This window comes from Macrotis lagotis, chromosome 1, assembly GCF_037893015.1.
Source record: "Macrotis lagotis isolate mMagLag1 chromosome 1, bilby.v1.9.chrom.fasta, whole genome shotgun sequence".
NCBI classification, from domain to species: domain Eukaryota; kingdom Metazoa; phylum Chordata; class Mammalia; order Peramelemorphia; family Peramelidae; genus Macrotis; species Macrotis lagotis.
In genome coordinates this window covers 378,849,293-378,865,407 of record NC_133658.1, presented here as the reverse complement: position 1 = coordinate 378,865,407, position 16,115 = coordinate 378,849,293, and the positions used below count along the sequence as shown (strand labels likewise).

At 34.8% G+C, this 16,115-nt stretch overlaps 1 long non-coding RNA gene across 1 annotated transcript in view; it reads left to right on the top strand.

Moving 5' to 3' along the window:
- Positions 1–16,115, top strand: part of LOC141506056 (uncharacterized) — a 335,395-nt gene that overhangs the window by 102,681 nt on the left and 216,599 nt on the right. The window contains exon 2 of the long non-coding RNA XR_012473761.1: positions 1,547–1,661. This is a non-coding gene — a long non-coding RNA (uncharacterized LOC141506056). The remainder of the gene's footprint in view (positions 1–1,546; positions 1,662–16,115) is intronic.

The window sequence follows — 16,115 nt, the reverse complement described above, 5'->3', positions numbered from 1 at the left end:
ATTTGTCACTCTAAGAAAAAAAGGAAGAAGGTATGGATAGGATATTTAGAAGGATTTGCACATCCATGAGATCATAGATCTATTTGAATGAAAATTTAGTTTAAGCAGAAATATCTACACAAATCACAAAACTATGAAGTATCTCCAAATTAATGGAACATTACTTGTGGTGCCTAAATTATTTCCAAGTAGCCAGTTTTTTTAAAAATATATTTCTAAGTGATATTTTAAAGGCCCCCAATTGAAAATTATAATCAGCAATATCATAAAAGATCTGTAAACCTTTTAAATGGAATTTTTAAAATAAAGTACAACTGAATTAAAAGAGCATCCTGGTTCATTGCCATGTGTAAGCATATAAGTTTTTTTCCCATGTCACAGAATAAAATTTCAAAATGTAACTGACTAGTCAAATAAAATTCCCCATTCAAAGGATGAGACAACTTTTTATCCTGTGTTTATTTAGAATTAAGGCAGACTAGTAAGGTGTACCCTTTGCCTGATTTGACATATTTTTGTTATGACTTCTTTGACATATGACCAGTATTGTTAATAAGAGAGTGTGGTTTAGAACTGGAGCAAAATTTAGGTATTTATGTGCTCAATAACACTTTCATTTGTGAGCACTAAAGGTCTTTTGCTAAAGGTCTTCAAATAGAAGCTAGGTGACCATTTATCAGAAATACTCTGGAAAGGATTTCTTCTCAACTCTGAGTTGTACTAAATCATCTCAGAAACCTCTTTAAACTTTGAGATTTTTCTGTGGTTTTGTGAAGTCACTTATTCCTTAGTATAAATTAGTTTAATATGTAATCCCTCCCTGGGATATTTTCATTTAAAAAAGAGCATAAACAGGAGGACAAAAAGGAATATGTGTCTTAATGGTAGCATATGGATGGGAGAAACATTTTGACAGAGGGAGACCTCAAATCATGCCATATAAGTAACACCCAGTTCTGCCTATGGGTAAGACTGTACTGATATAAGTGAGCAAACATTTGAGTTAAAACATGTCAGATGGTGCTTAGATTTGGATGGGTGAGATAACTTAAGATTTTAAGTGGAAATAAATCCTGAGAAAATGTGAAAAGAGACCTAGAAATCAGTTTACTGAGAAGTTGATGCATTTAAACTGTTCTCTCAGCCTAATACCTTGCATTTCAGTACTTAGATTATAAACAACATTATATTTGAGGTATAACAAATGGCTATAATAAACTACCAATGTGCAGGCTCCTTTTTTAACGGTAGTAGTTTACCACAGTCAGAATGGGTGAACTAATTAATATGTTTTATACCACATTTTGTATTCCAATATTAAAAAACACAACAAATTTAGCGAGGCAAGATGTGAAATTTAACTTGTTTGCCTCTTAATTCCAAATACACTCCATTTTGAAGATAAATGGTATTTATTTGCATTTTTCCCTTTGTGACTGCAGATTTGAATCTTACCTCTTTATTTCTGTCTTCCTTTCCCTGTCTTCCCTTTTCCTTCTTTACCTCTTCCCACCACCTCCTCTCCCTTTTTACTCTCTCTTAACAGCTCTTTCCAGTTTTTTAATTGCCCAAGCAGGCCAGAGCTCACTTTGTCACCTGGCTTTGTGGTAGACGATTCCTATAACGCCAGCTGAATAGTGCACAGAAGATCCACCATTTTGGTGAGTGGAATCATAGTTACAATTTTTGTGTTTTGTTCTGCCTCAAGTTGTGTTTGCATTGTTGACTAAAGTGCTTCCATACAGGGCACAAAATAGTACTTTTCCAGATCTCAGCAGGAAAATACCTTTTTGTCCTGTCACTTTAAAAAAAATTTTTTTTTTGTATCAAGAAAGTAATTTGTACTAAGGTTTTCCCTTAGCAGAATCCCACTTTCTTCTTTTTCCCAGTGCAACTGAGCCACTTCAAACTGCTTTAGTCGCACCCCTACCTATTATCTTCCTAGCTGGAGATTGCTTATGTTCAGGTTTTCTCATTAGTTGTATTCCTTTCCTCCCCTCTGACTCCCCACTCTTCTTCCCAACAAAGGTCTTATTTAATATATCCATATGGAAAATTGAAAGGTAAAATCACTTATAAGTAGGTAATTCAGTTATGTCAGCCCCTTTGCATAGTATCAATGGGAAGCCCACCTTTTGAATGGGAAAAATAGACTCTTTTTATGTTTCATAATCTACAAATGACATAGGTTACCAAGTCTGACCAGAAGATATTTAAGACTATACCTGTAAATCTTTCTCTTTCTAGAGATGAGTCTTACACTTCCATACTTTCACAAACACCACCCACATATTGGAAATTCCCTCCCTGGGTTCTCATTGAGGTTTTTCAGTTATTTTTACCATCACATTTTTCACTTTGTCTAATATATACTGAGTGGCAAACTTATTAATGTGAATGACACAGGCCGGGCATACATGGATCAGGATAAACATTGTTCGAGTGAACCTCCAAATCAGTGAGAATACAGTTTCATTTTAACAAATGAATTTCCTACATCTCTTCAGATCTTGAATTCTCTGTTTTATAAGGGACATCACATGATAGTAGCATGCTATTGAAAATTCTTACCACTTAAATTAGAATGAAAGAGTTATCTGGTTACTGTACTACATTTTAAGTAAAATTTTCATATAATAAAATACAGCAAATGTAAAGAAGGCAACAATCACTGTCATGTACAGAAAATATTAGAATGAATAACTGAAATACTTTTATAGTGAATATATTAGATGTTTGAAAGCGAAGGATGAATAACTACAACGTTCATATTTGATTCTACTAAAATGCATATTACATGAAGGCCAAAATCTGTCTTAATTCACCTTTGCATCCCCTCCATCATTACAAAGTTTAACAGCCCTTTTCACACAAGGAAGACACTCAAAAATATTTAAGTGAAGGAATGGCTAAATTCAGCTAATAAAAATTGAAGTTCTTAGGGGGAAAAAAGTACAAAATCTGGTCCTAGGTAAGGCAAATACTCCCATTATTTACTCAATTAATTTGCTTAGCAAACTGTTCTTTTCACAGCTAATATAAAGGTAAGCTTTTGACCCACATTCTCTAAACTATCACAAATTTATGGAGTTTAATTTAAGATTTTACCACAGAATAAAGAGTTCTACATGTTCCAAAGTAGACAGTTCTTTATAGGCAAGAAAGAGGAAAAAATTGTTTCTTTCTATAAGAAATATCACTGACTTGATATTTTAACAAGACCTGCTGCTTTGAAGCTGCTAAACCACAATATCAAGATAGTTATATGCATATATATAGAAACACATATATATGCATATGTATATATGTAGACACATATAGACCATAATACCAAGAAATTTATTTGTATATACTAACATATATAAATGTATGTTGTTGTTTGTCCTTTGTTTTCGAAGAGGATCAAAGACATCACAGGTGATGTCTTGACTTTTACGTGAATTGGATTTAAGTGAGGCAAAATATTATACATGTCTTCCTGAATTATTCAAGTTCAGTGGCAGTTCAAAAGTCAAGAGAATTGGAGATGGCCTAGGCTGTAGTGGGTAATCTTGGCATTTTTGATGTTCTATCAAATTCTAAGCCCTTCTCAGCTCCTGCTTCAGCCATTCCACAGGGGAAAGTCTTCACATACTTGGGGTAGACTTCTTCACTTCTTCACATACTTGAGGTAGACTTATTCACTGACAGATTTGTCATTTACCCTCAACCTGGTATAGCCAGATTAAGATGGTTTACTGTGATATGTCCCCTCTGCATGCTACAGTTTCTTGGATACACAGAGTTGGGTGAAAGCAGACACCAAAGGAGGATGAGCAGCCATGAACAGGACTTAGACCAGAGGTGCTAATCCTTCTGGAACACCCCATATACAGATCTACATGTTTAATGAATGTATATACACACATGCATTTGTATATAAAAACAACATAAATATTACTTTACAAGTGGTTTTGGATGAATCCATTTGCTAACTTTCTTAAATGTCTTTGGTGAACTGCCAGTGCCATAAATGTTTACTATTATTATAGTGAGTGATTCCTTATTCTTTACAGTGGTAGGATGGGAAAAGCATTGGGTTTTTAGGCTCAAAGGACTTAACTTTGAGTCCCACCTCTGCTAATCAGTACCTGGGTGTCACCTGGCTTTGTGGTAGATGATTTCACTAACACCAGCTGAATCACTATTCAGCATAGAAGATCCACCATTTTGTTGAGTGGATGTACCTATATAAACATGAGCAAATGCCCTTACTCTACCATCCTCACCCACATGTGGGTATAGATATATTGTTCAGCTGTAATTGTCTCTTCATGAGATCATTTGTGGTTTTCTTGGCAAAGATAATGAAGTGGTTTGCCATTTCCTCTGCTATTTCCTTCCAACTTATTTTATAGATGGTTATATAGCTGAGATGTGGAGGACAATATGATTGATTTGGAAGTTTGGAGGACAATATGGAAGGTTGGAAGGATTGACAATGACACCCACTTTCCTCCTGTGACTAATAAGTGCTTGTTGTTTGAGACTATGTGATAAAAAACAACCCAAAATTCTACAGCAAATTAGATTTCTTTGAAGGATAACTTGGTGGTATATAGATACTAGATTCACTAAAGCTCATACAAAGTGAACAATTCCTTGAAGCAAGAGCAGGACAGTGATTACCAAGAAAATAAGATTCCTAAACTTAACTCATTACAGGCTAGCTGAATTATTAACTAAGTTCAGAAACAAAGACCCAAGATTTAAACAAGTAAAAGACAAAATCAATTAATTGTAAATAGTATCAATAAGAAAATAATGCAGAATCAATCAACCTTGATCATTTCAAGAGTTTGGGAGGAAAACAGAACTTTTGTTCAAAATGTGTTATATTTGTCAAGCATTGTCAAGCAAGATAGTATGGGAATTGGCATTCTCAGATGTGAGTTGGAGGGAAGGCTTCACTGCCTTCTTTATCTGGTGCTTTTGGAGAAGTCCAAGACTTAGCAATACATTGAATTGGCTTAATTCAGGAATGGTTTAAGTTGAATACCTAAAGATTGTGATGATGGTGCCTATCAAAAAGATGGGACCATCACTGTGGCCTGGTGAAAAGTGTGATGGATGTAAAGGTATCCTGGGTGTGAATCCTCCTTTCGATATTTACTAGCTGTCTATTGACTTTTGAGCATCCAAGCTGTGATTTCATTGGTATAAAGAACTCCAGGAAAGGTACTCCCTCTAAATATGCAGATTGATGCCTAATTAGCAATTTAGGATTTTGGAGACTTGCCCTGGGATGATGAGAGATTAAGTGACTTGCCCAATGTCTCATAGCCAATATGTAACAATGGCTGGACCTGAACCCAAATCTTCCTGACTCTGAAGCTATCTCTTTATCATTTAAGCCAGGTTGATTTATCTTTAATAACACTGCTACTAGTTATGTTACCACTGAAAATATTTAACCTCTCAGAATTTTTTTCATCTGCAGATGAATGAATGAATGAATAAATACAATGTTTAGCAAACTTTAAGGCACTGTATAAATGGCAAATATTAATATCCTTATCGTTATCACTGTCATCTTCACCACTGATGACATCATCATCATCATTATCATCATTATCATATTGCTCTCTCTCTCTCTCTCTCAACTACTATCTTAATGATTTCTATGTCTTAATCAGTTACTTATGTAAAGGAAGTCAAGGAGAGAAATTTCAAGAGCTTCATCCGCTCATGGAAGCAGTTCATCATAGAAACAATCTGGCCTTTGGTTCTTACATTTAGTGAGCCTTTCCAGGAAATAAATATGGACCCTCCTGATCCTGCCAGGCCTCTGATGTTCAGTTTAGCATCATGTTTTCATTCCTTAATAAAATTAATTAAAGTAGTGTCACAAGGCTGCAGGAGGTTCTTTGTAAAGAAGAGTTAGTGGTGGCCCAAGGATTTCAGTCAATTCCCTGGTCACCTCTTGCTTTAAAACTACATTTATTTGTTTGTTTGTTTGTTTGTTTGTTTGTTTAGATCTAGGCTTATTGCTGAAGTTTTAAATGCCACTTTCTTTGCCACTTGGGAGGCAATATCTTGCCAGGGATTTATCTTTTTTTCTCTTAACATTTTATTTGTTTTCCAATTATATACAATAGTAATATGTACCTATCACTTATGTAAGGTTTTGAATTTTACAATTTTCTGCCACCCTCCCTTCCTCCCCCCCCCGAAGGCTGTCTGATAGTCTCTACATTGTTTCCATGCTACACATTGATGTAAATTGAATGTGTTAAAAGGGTAAACATAACCCCCCCCCCAAGAAGATGAGAAACCTCAAGAATAGAAAGAGAGAGGAAAATAAATTGTACTTCAGTCTGTGTTCAGATTCCAATGGCTCTGTCTCAGGGGTGAGTGGCTTTCTGTATCATAAGTCCACCAGAGAAGTTGATTCAATATTTTTTCCACAGTTGCTATTACTAGCTGTACCTCCACTCTATTTCTCCCCACTCTTATTTATTCTATTCTCTCTCTTCTTTCATCCTGGCCCTATCCAAAAGTGTATTGAATCTAAGTATCCTCTCCCTCAATCTCCCCTCTCTTCTATCACCTATTCTCTCTTCCCTCCCCCCATTCCCCATTATCCCTTCCCTTTCTTCTTATTTTTATCTAGGGTAAGATAGATTTCCTCACCCTATTAAGTGTGTATGTTATTTCCTCTCTGAGCCATTTCTGATGAGAATGAAGGCTCATTCATTCCCCCTTGCCTTCCCCCCCTCCACTCCATTGAAAAAGCTTTTTCTTGCCTCTTTTGTGAAATTTCTCAGCTTCTTCTTCATCTCCTTTTCCTTCCTCCCAGTACTTTCCTTTATCACCCATTGACTCCATCTTTTTACTATATTATATCATTATATTCTGCTCCTTCCTATGTCCTGTCTATATATGCTCCTTCTAACAGCTCTTATAAATGAGAAAGTTCACATGAGTTATCAATATCTTCTTCCCATGCAGGAATACAAACAGTTTAATATCTTTAAGTTCCTCATAGTTAGTCCTTCTCTTCCACTCCCTCTATGGTTCACCAGAGTCCTGTACTTGGAAATCAAACTTTCTGTTCAGCTCTGGTTGTTTCAGTAGGAAAGTTTGAAAGTCTCCTGTTTCATTGAAAGTCCATCATTTCCCCTGAATGAGGATGTTCAGTTTTGCTGGGTATTTGATTCTTGGTTGTAAACCAAGATATCTGTGCTGGGCTGCCCCACTTTTCTTCCAACCCCCGGTCCTGGTGAAACACACCTTCCCCACAGAACTTCTAAGTTATCTTAGACTGGGAAAATATATCACTCAGTCTTTCTGTGGGTTCTGCCCCTCTAAATTTTGACTAGAGTCATCATTTGTTTATTTTTTGGAGTTTGGGGGGGGGAGAGTTCCCAGGAAATGCTGCCTTCATGCCACCATCTTGGCTCCACCCCCCCCACCAGGGATTTGTCTTAAAAATTCTTTCTTGAGATCCCTCTTGCTCAATGCAACTTGGCAATCCTAGTGAAAATACATTTTATTCCAAGCTAGATTTTAAGAAAATACTAATTTTAAAGCTTGCAAATCCTAGTGGAGCCACATCTGTGCTTAACATACAGTGAAAGATTTTTTAATCTCCATGCAAGGGGGTATTCTGCCATCATATAGGATTAGGAGTCTGGTACCACTTTTTAACTGCTGAAAACAATGAAAATAGAATAATCTGGGAAAAAAAGCATTCAAAAGAGGAGAAGGAACTAGATTGGGCTAAGTAGGACCTTGATTTGGTTCATTTTCAAAAAACTAAGCTTAATTTATGTCCCTCTTCATACCATCATTATCTCCTCCAACTTTGATAATTATTATTTTTTTCTTTGTGCAGAACACAAAAACACATTACCAACTACATTTAAGGTGATGATGAATTTGTCAGTCTAGTGAAGCTTGATTAGGATATAGAAGAATTGCAAACCATTGGAAGGGTCACATTCTGTGTTGATAGAAGAAGTAATCATTGCTAATGAAATCACAGATCTTTGAATAATTGACATGTGTTGAAAGACAATATGTTGGGAGAAAACAATTATTAGGCATATTAGCATTTTATATTAGGCAGTGCTAAATTGGAATTAGACTACGGTTCAAATTCTGCCTCTGCTATTGGTAGGTATTTGACTACAAGCAAATTACCTTACCTTGCTGAGATTCAGTTTTTTCATCTGTAAAATGGGGATAATAACTAGTCCTAATTTGCAGATTTGTTCTGAAGCTCAAGAGAAAAACTGCAAAATTTAAAAGTGTATAATGTTGAATACAAATCCTCACTTCTTAAATGCATATTTACTTATGTATATATTATATATGTGTATATTATATATATATATGTATGTATGTGTATATATATGTGTGTGTGTGTGTGTACTATTGATGATCACCTGTTATCAGTAGTCAATGTCTGTAATCTTGTTCACCATTTATTTGTTCACGTTGCTTTCAGCTTATGCTGTTCACATAAAATACATCACCCTGGATTTTAGAAGGTAACAGAAATCTTTTTAGAAGAGATTTTAAAGAAAACCATATTCCTATTTCTGAAATTCATTTCTAGGTATGCATAGATGTTAATGAAAAGGATATTAATATGTTCCATATTACCAATGTTGAAAGTATACACTGCCCAGATTTTATGCCAGCATAGAAAATATCACCTTTAAGAGGAGTACATTTGATATTTTTTCTTGCATTATTGCATGGCTAATTCATAATTACTATTTACAGTCTTTTTTACATGACTTACTCTCTTTTTTCTAAAATGACTTCTTTGACAAAAAAATTTACTTGGCAGTTTTAGCTCTAAAATAGAAATAATGAAACCAGAATACTGTTGTACTACTTGATATTAAAGCCTAATAATATGGTTCTAGAGTAACTGAAGTCACTAGAAAAATGGAATGTAATGGGAAATATATAATATGTGTATATATCTATATATATATATACATATATATATATATAAACACATATATACACTCAGAGAGACTTATATAGTTTGTCCAAACAAAAAGAGAGTGAAAGGAATAGACATTTAATAGACTCCTGCTATGTTCCAGAACTGTATTAAGTACTTTATAGACATTAGCTCTTTTGATCCTTACAACAGCCTTCAAAGACAAATGCTCTTATTATCCTTCTTTTAGCAGTAAGGAAACTAAGAATAAGTGACTTGCCCAAGGTCACAGAGCTAGTTAGTGTTTGAGGCTAGATTTGAACTCAGGTCTTCCTGACTATAAGACCACTGCTCTCTCTACTATTCTAGATAAAATCAATTATTTTACATATATGGAATATGCTTTGTCAAATTTTAATCTGATAGTTTTCAAAATATTTAAAAGCAAATGATATCAGTTTAGCAAGTTCTATTTTCACCAATCATGTTTGACTTAAGAATATCATATTATTCATTTATTCAACCAGAATTTATTAAGCACTGTCTATATGCCAGGCACCGTGTTAAGTCTTGGAATACAAGGAAAGACAAAAATTGTCCCTACTTTCAAGGAGTTTATGATCTCTAGGAATAATTGGTAACATGGAAGAAAATAGTGATTCATATTTACAGTCGCTATTTGTACCTCAGGAATGATTAAGTGACCTCTAAATTCCCTTCTAACCCCTCTATTATAATTTTCCTTTCAATTTCCAAATGTATGAGTCACTTTGAACTAAAGAAATATAATATAAAATGAATCTATGCTTTTAAAAGTTTCAAAAATCCATATGGATAATTGATAAGGACATCATCCTATAATGATTTACTTTATTTTCAATGAGAAATATAGACTTTAATAAGAGGAGCTAAATTATTAAATTAATGCAAAAGAAGATAATCAAAAATAATCACTTTTATAGAAAATGGCACATAAATCAATCACCATAACAATGTTTGATAAAAGTTAGAAAGTTAGAAAAATGGAACTATGATTTATGCCTAGCCTAATAGAAAAGGAAAGTTACTCAAAAAATGAAAAAGTTACAATTTGGGGTCAAGCTAAGGGAAATTAAAGTTTAGTATTAACAGTAACTAAAATATTAAAGCATCTTTGGACAGGTCATCTATTTAAAATATTATTAAATATTTGGATACAAGAAGTAATGGTAGCCAACTTATGAAATCATTATGCTTGTCACTACCAAAATAGAGGTCAAATACATATTGTTATGATAAAAATTCACATAAAACATGTTTTTTTCACCATTATTTGAATTAGAAATTGTCTCCTAGAACTGAGATTTTCTTTACATATAGTCTCTAGGTTCCCTCTAATTATTCTTTCAAATTTCAATGATAAATCTGATTTATTATTAAAAAATACAAGCATATATTTTATATGTTTGTATGTACACATACAGATATATTTGTGAGAATACATATGTACATATATCAAGAAATCAATAAATATTTATTGAATGAATATGAATATACATGCGCATGCCCCTATCTGACTTTAGAAAAAGAGTACATTGTTCTTATCCTCCAGGATATTATTGTTTAGTTTGGGTTACATATAATCATATAATGTTAAAGAATAATGTGATCACATTAAAAGGGATGTCATGAAATTATAATTAGAGTTATGTCAGTTATGACATATTATTAGTTAAAGGAAGAAAAGCTAAATGTTCTAGAGTAGTCAGGGAAGACCATGAACTACATAAAGCTTGATCTGTGTCTTATGGATAAGATTTAGATAGGCAGAGAAGAATGAGGTGGGCATACCAGGGAGGGATAATGGTGGAAACACAATGGCCGAAATAAAAATATCATATGATAGTGACTAGACTTGACTATTCTAAGGAATAAAGGGCTTAATATAGGGAAGTCTAACTAAGAATAATGGTACAAAAGCAGATTGGTGCCAACTTATTTGGTTCTTGTGAATTTAGCTAGATCTAAAAATATATAGTTACATATGTTTATGTATAGATAGATAGATAGATAGATATAACTATCTATCTATCTATCATCTATCAAAATTGACTTCTACCTCTATTTTGAAATCCTACTTTGATACCTCACCTTGCAATGGTGGCTACCCTGTGTTCTCAAAGTACAGCTAGTAAAGCACAGTTTCTAGTAGGCTCTACCAAGCTGTAAAGGTCGCAGATGGACTCCTAGTGATAAACTGAATTCCTAGGTAAACTTGGAAAGAGGCATCACCAGGTGAAGGCAAGCATGTTCTTTCTCTCTTTTTAATTTCTATATCCAAGTTCTATATCAAATCAGGTATGATTTACCTGGTCCCCAGTCATCTACTATGCCTAAATTTTTACCAGTGGAGATGCCTGGTTGCTTATATCTGGGATAATCTAGGGAAGTGTTTCCTACCATGTAATTGTCAGACCTTGTATCATCATCATTTATAATTTCTTGACCCATAATAATGTAACAAGTTACCCTTTTTAGACATAGTAATGTGGTAGTTCAAAGAATCTTTCCATTTCCAATTTCATTTTGTTAATATTTTCATATTTTTAGCTAGTTCTTACAACTGAAATGGAAGATTGATTTGCAGTCACTCCCATCATAGCCTAAGGTAAAATCCAGCCATGGGGCAAATTTAAGCATCTTTCTGTCATTTTCCTTCATGAATCTCTTTTGTTGCCCCTTCCATATATTCTGGCATGTTGGTCAGTTGTCTTTGGAAACATCGATGGCTCAGAAATAGAGGAATATCCACAACTTGCTTCGTAACCCCCCATGAGGCTAACCATGCCATCACAGAAGTGTTTTGTGGTCCAGGCATCATCAGTATACCATTTTATACTGATGGTTGGTTCTATAGCACAAGCAGAGACATGAAATTGATTCAAGGGGCCCAAAGCGCACTTGGATGTCACCCCTAAGAGGACTATTAAGGACTTCAGACGAGGGAGTGACACTGACAACTGAGTTCTCTCAAAGAAACAAATCAGTCTTTAAATAGTAAGGAGTCTAAGACAGAGTGCTAGCAGTTCAAAGGAAAGCGTGTCAGCAGGGCACTAGAGAGCAAAGAAATTATGCTCTAGTCTAGCGACATTGCTGTTTTAACAGGACATGAAGCAGGATGATTCATGAGACAAATAATTTTGTACTGGACTTTTTTCAGTGTTCAGAGGTACGGTTGTCAAGGGGAATTGTTTCAGAAAAAGTCTACTTTAGGACTCTAATCTAGCCCTCTAGAGTTTTCACTTTAAATAAATGACAGAACCAAATAACCATTGGATCTTGGTATTTCTTCTTGGGAGGATACTCTGAAATTTGATCAAGGGCGGAGTATGACTTTGGATTCTTGAAGACTCTGTCAACAGAATTGAAATTTTGGCAAATCTTAACAAGCCTAAAAGTGATGAGTAAGATCCTGACTGCAGATTATATTTGTATCAACTAAGGTCCAACGATTTAAGGTCAGAGAAACTTATCAAAAGTTTGTGATGACTTTTTCTGTCCATGATGACTCATGAAACTGTTTACTGAGAGATGGAGGTGTTAATAATAGCTTTCTTGCAAAGATTGCCACAGTGATTAAATCATGGATCTTCTGAAGTATGGAAGGATACTCCTATTTTAGCTATGCCTTCTAATTCACATTTAAGGGTATTGACATATTTTGCAGATTATAGATAACCTAAATATAATGGGATTAGTTATTGTGATATGTAAGAAAAGTTCCCATTGGTGCCAAGTAATAGACCCCCCAACTCAAATCAGTTATTTTGCAGTCATGAAGGCTGCTTTGATATAAAGAGGAAAGTTCTTTGACCTTGGAATGATCCCAAAATGAAATTGAAGGGCTGAACACAGCCATACTCAAATCAGGTATGAAAAAATGTCATCATGATGACTATATCCATTTACGGCCATAGCTCAAAATGAAAGCAGGAACAGTCAGTCCCTAGAGAATGAAGGCTTGAATCGATGAGCCAAAGATCTTGATTCATTTTCCAGCCTTTTCCAGCTCTATTGTTAGAAATTTGGTTTCTAATTTAGACTCAGAACTAAAGAATCTGGATTTGGGGTGGAAGGTCAAATGTTACTTATCTTACTCTCCATCATGTCCTCAGATCAAGGTTATGATTACCCATTCCTCAGCAAGAGAATGAGTTTCCTACATTCTTGATTTTTAAGTGGATATTGTAAATTAAGAAATGAGAGTGTGAAAAAAAGCCAAATTAATCCCTCTTTGTTGATAGTGCTCTGGTTGGAGCAAAGGCATTTTTAAATACACAAACACATTATTAAAACTTGAGATGCATCCTAATCAAAGTCCAGCATCCAGGTCAAGTTTTAAAAACACTACAAACATCAGAAAAAATAAACAGCAAGCACTAGAGTATGAATGTATAAATTAAGGGTTAAGATCTTGCTGAACCCTTCTCTTAATTAAACCAAGTCATATACAAAGTATCTTATTACATATGGTTCATAAGGAAAACTAGTTCCAAGAGGTTAGAGTGTTGTCTGGCTAGTGCAATGTGTGGGTCAGTCTTAAAAAAGTCCAGAATAGGAACTGCTGAGGGAGCAAGTAACAGTACAGATGCTAAACTATAAAGCATTTTATAAATAAAAGCCCTTCATAAAGGTGTTATATAAATTAGTAGAAATAAATAATAATTATTAAGTTTGCCCAAGATCAATAATTTTTGGAGTATTTTTGCTGTTGGGTAGGTGTGGTGGTGGGGGGTAATGGTAGTGGGGGTGGTGGTGGTAGGGATGGCAATCGAAGCAGTTATAAAGTAGAAGTCTTCCTGGGATTCTTATTAGGAATTCTGGATGTTCTAATACATACTTCAATTTTGGTTAACTCAGTTTTTCATGATAATAAGTACAAAATACTCCTTTATGTCACTGACAATTTCTTTTTCGAAATGGGGGACACTTCTGTGATCTCCCATACAAAGAGTACAGCAAAGTCTTGAGAACAGGAGTTCAAATCCAATCTCAGACACTTATTAACTCTGTGACCTTGGGCAAGTCATTTAACCTTGATTGACTCTCATTCAGAGCCATCTCCAGTTGTCCTGATTATTTTTGGCCACTGGACCCAGATGACTCTGGAGGAGAAAGTGAAGTTGGTGACTTAGCACAGCACCCCCTCACTTAAATCCAATTCATGGTGCTTGTCATGGCATCACCTCCCTGATGTCATGGTCTTCTTCGAGAATAAAGGACAACCATTTATTATCATTCTTCATAGCCTTCTGAGTTCTGTACTCTAATAGTGGTTAGTAGAGCCATCTATTAAGAATTTGTGTATGCATGTTCCTGTTGTGTTTTTAATGCAAATTACAATTTGTCTGAGGAAACAGGGATTGGATTTTAAAATCAGAAGCAGACCTCAATGTGAATCCTAGCCCTGACACTTATTGATCTTGGACAAATTTAAATACCCTGGGTTTCAGTATCCTCATTAAAAAAAAGAGAAGGAGATTGAACTGCAGGGTCTATGATGATTCTTCCAATACTGAATCCATGACCCTGTGAAAAACATGCCTTTTCAGTTCAATTTATGCATAATTATATATACTCAGGGCAACCATCAGTATCTTTTGATACTACAAAAGCATACAGGTGATGTGATTGACAGAGAGGAATCGGGGAATACATTGCGGAAGGGAGAATAGAGAAGTAAAGTGAGAGGAGTGAGTAGTGCTACCACCTTGACAGAATATCTATCATATCAGCCCAAATAACATGAAAGACTGTAAGGATTTTGAATATGAGGTATCAATAGAACATACTAGTGAAGATGCCCAATAGGAGGTTGGAGATGACGTGTACTCAGGTATAGAAGATTGATATTGAAGCTCACCTGTGTAGAGGAGTTGTGTTAAATAGTACGAATAAGTAAGATTTCTAAGAAAATGAGGAAGACCAAGGACATGCCTTTTCAGAATAGCCTTAGTAAGTTTTGAAGGGCATTATCTACCAGGAAAGAAACAGAGTGATCAGAGAGATAGGATGAACTCTCCCCCCCCCCCCAAAAAAGTGTGTTATCATCTCTGAAGGCAAGAGAAGAGAAAGAATCCCTTAGATGAGAGTGGTTTGGTGTCAAAAATTTCTATGATGTAGAGGATGAAATCTGAAAAACGACTATTGAAGATAGTGACCTTAGCTTATTGATGATCATAGAGAAATTCTAATAAAATGGAGTTCATGGAAATTCAGTTGTAAAAGTTTAAGGAAAAAATATCTTGAAGAAGTGGAAGCATCACATGAAGATATTTTCAAGAAAATCAGGAGAAGGGAAAGAATAGGTGGGAAGACTTTCAGAATTAGAAAGAACTCAGCATATTTATAGATTAGAAAGAATCATTGGCAACAGAAAGTTTGAAGTTGCATGACAGAAAGAGGATGACTGTTGGATTAAGATTTCTTTATGGTGAGAGGGAATGGTGTCAAAGCTGATATTTATGTTTATTAAGTTTATGAATAAATTATAAAATAGTTTGCATATTATCTCATTTGATTCTCACAAAACACTGTGATACATGTTCTTTTATTTTCATCTCACAAAATGAGAAACCTGAGACTGAGAAAAGTTAAATGACTTACCACCTTCACAATGCAGTAAAGTGTATGGGGCAATATTTGAACTGGGGTCCTTGTTAGAACATAAGAAATATTTCTTCTGTGTAAGAAAAAAAAAGCGCAAGTAGAAGAGATTTGTGCAGAGATCTGAGCAACAATTAGGGCATTTTAGGATCTAAAGTAGAATAATTTTAGTGTTTTCTACCAAGCATGGGATGCCTTTGAGGGCTAAGAGAAGAAAAATCCCTGTGAGAAATATTAAAAAAGAAATCAAAAAAGTAACATAATAAGTCTCATTTGGTTTATAAATGAGATGAAAAGTTGGAGAAGGATTTTTGGTGGGGAGTAATTGGACAAATATTAGAAAAGAGGAGGTAGAAGAAAGGTAGTCCCTTTCTTTTAATAGTTGGTGTGCATGATTAAGATTAGCTTTGATAGACCTAAGTGATTCATGAATAGCTGAAGCCAAGGGAAGGAAAGCAATATGGTCAGTGCTGGTTAATCCAGAGAAGTAAGTAAGTAGAGAAGCTATATTGGCTAGACTTTCTTCCTG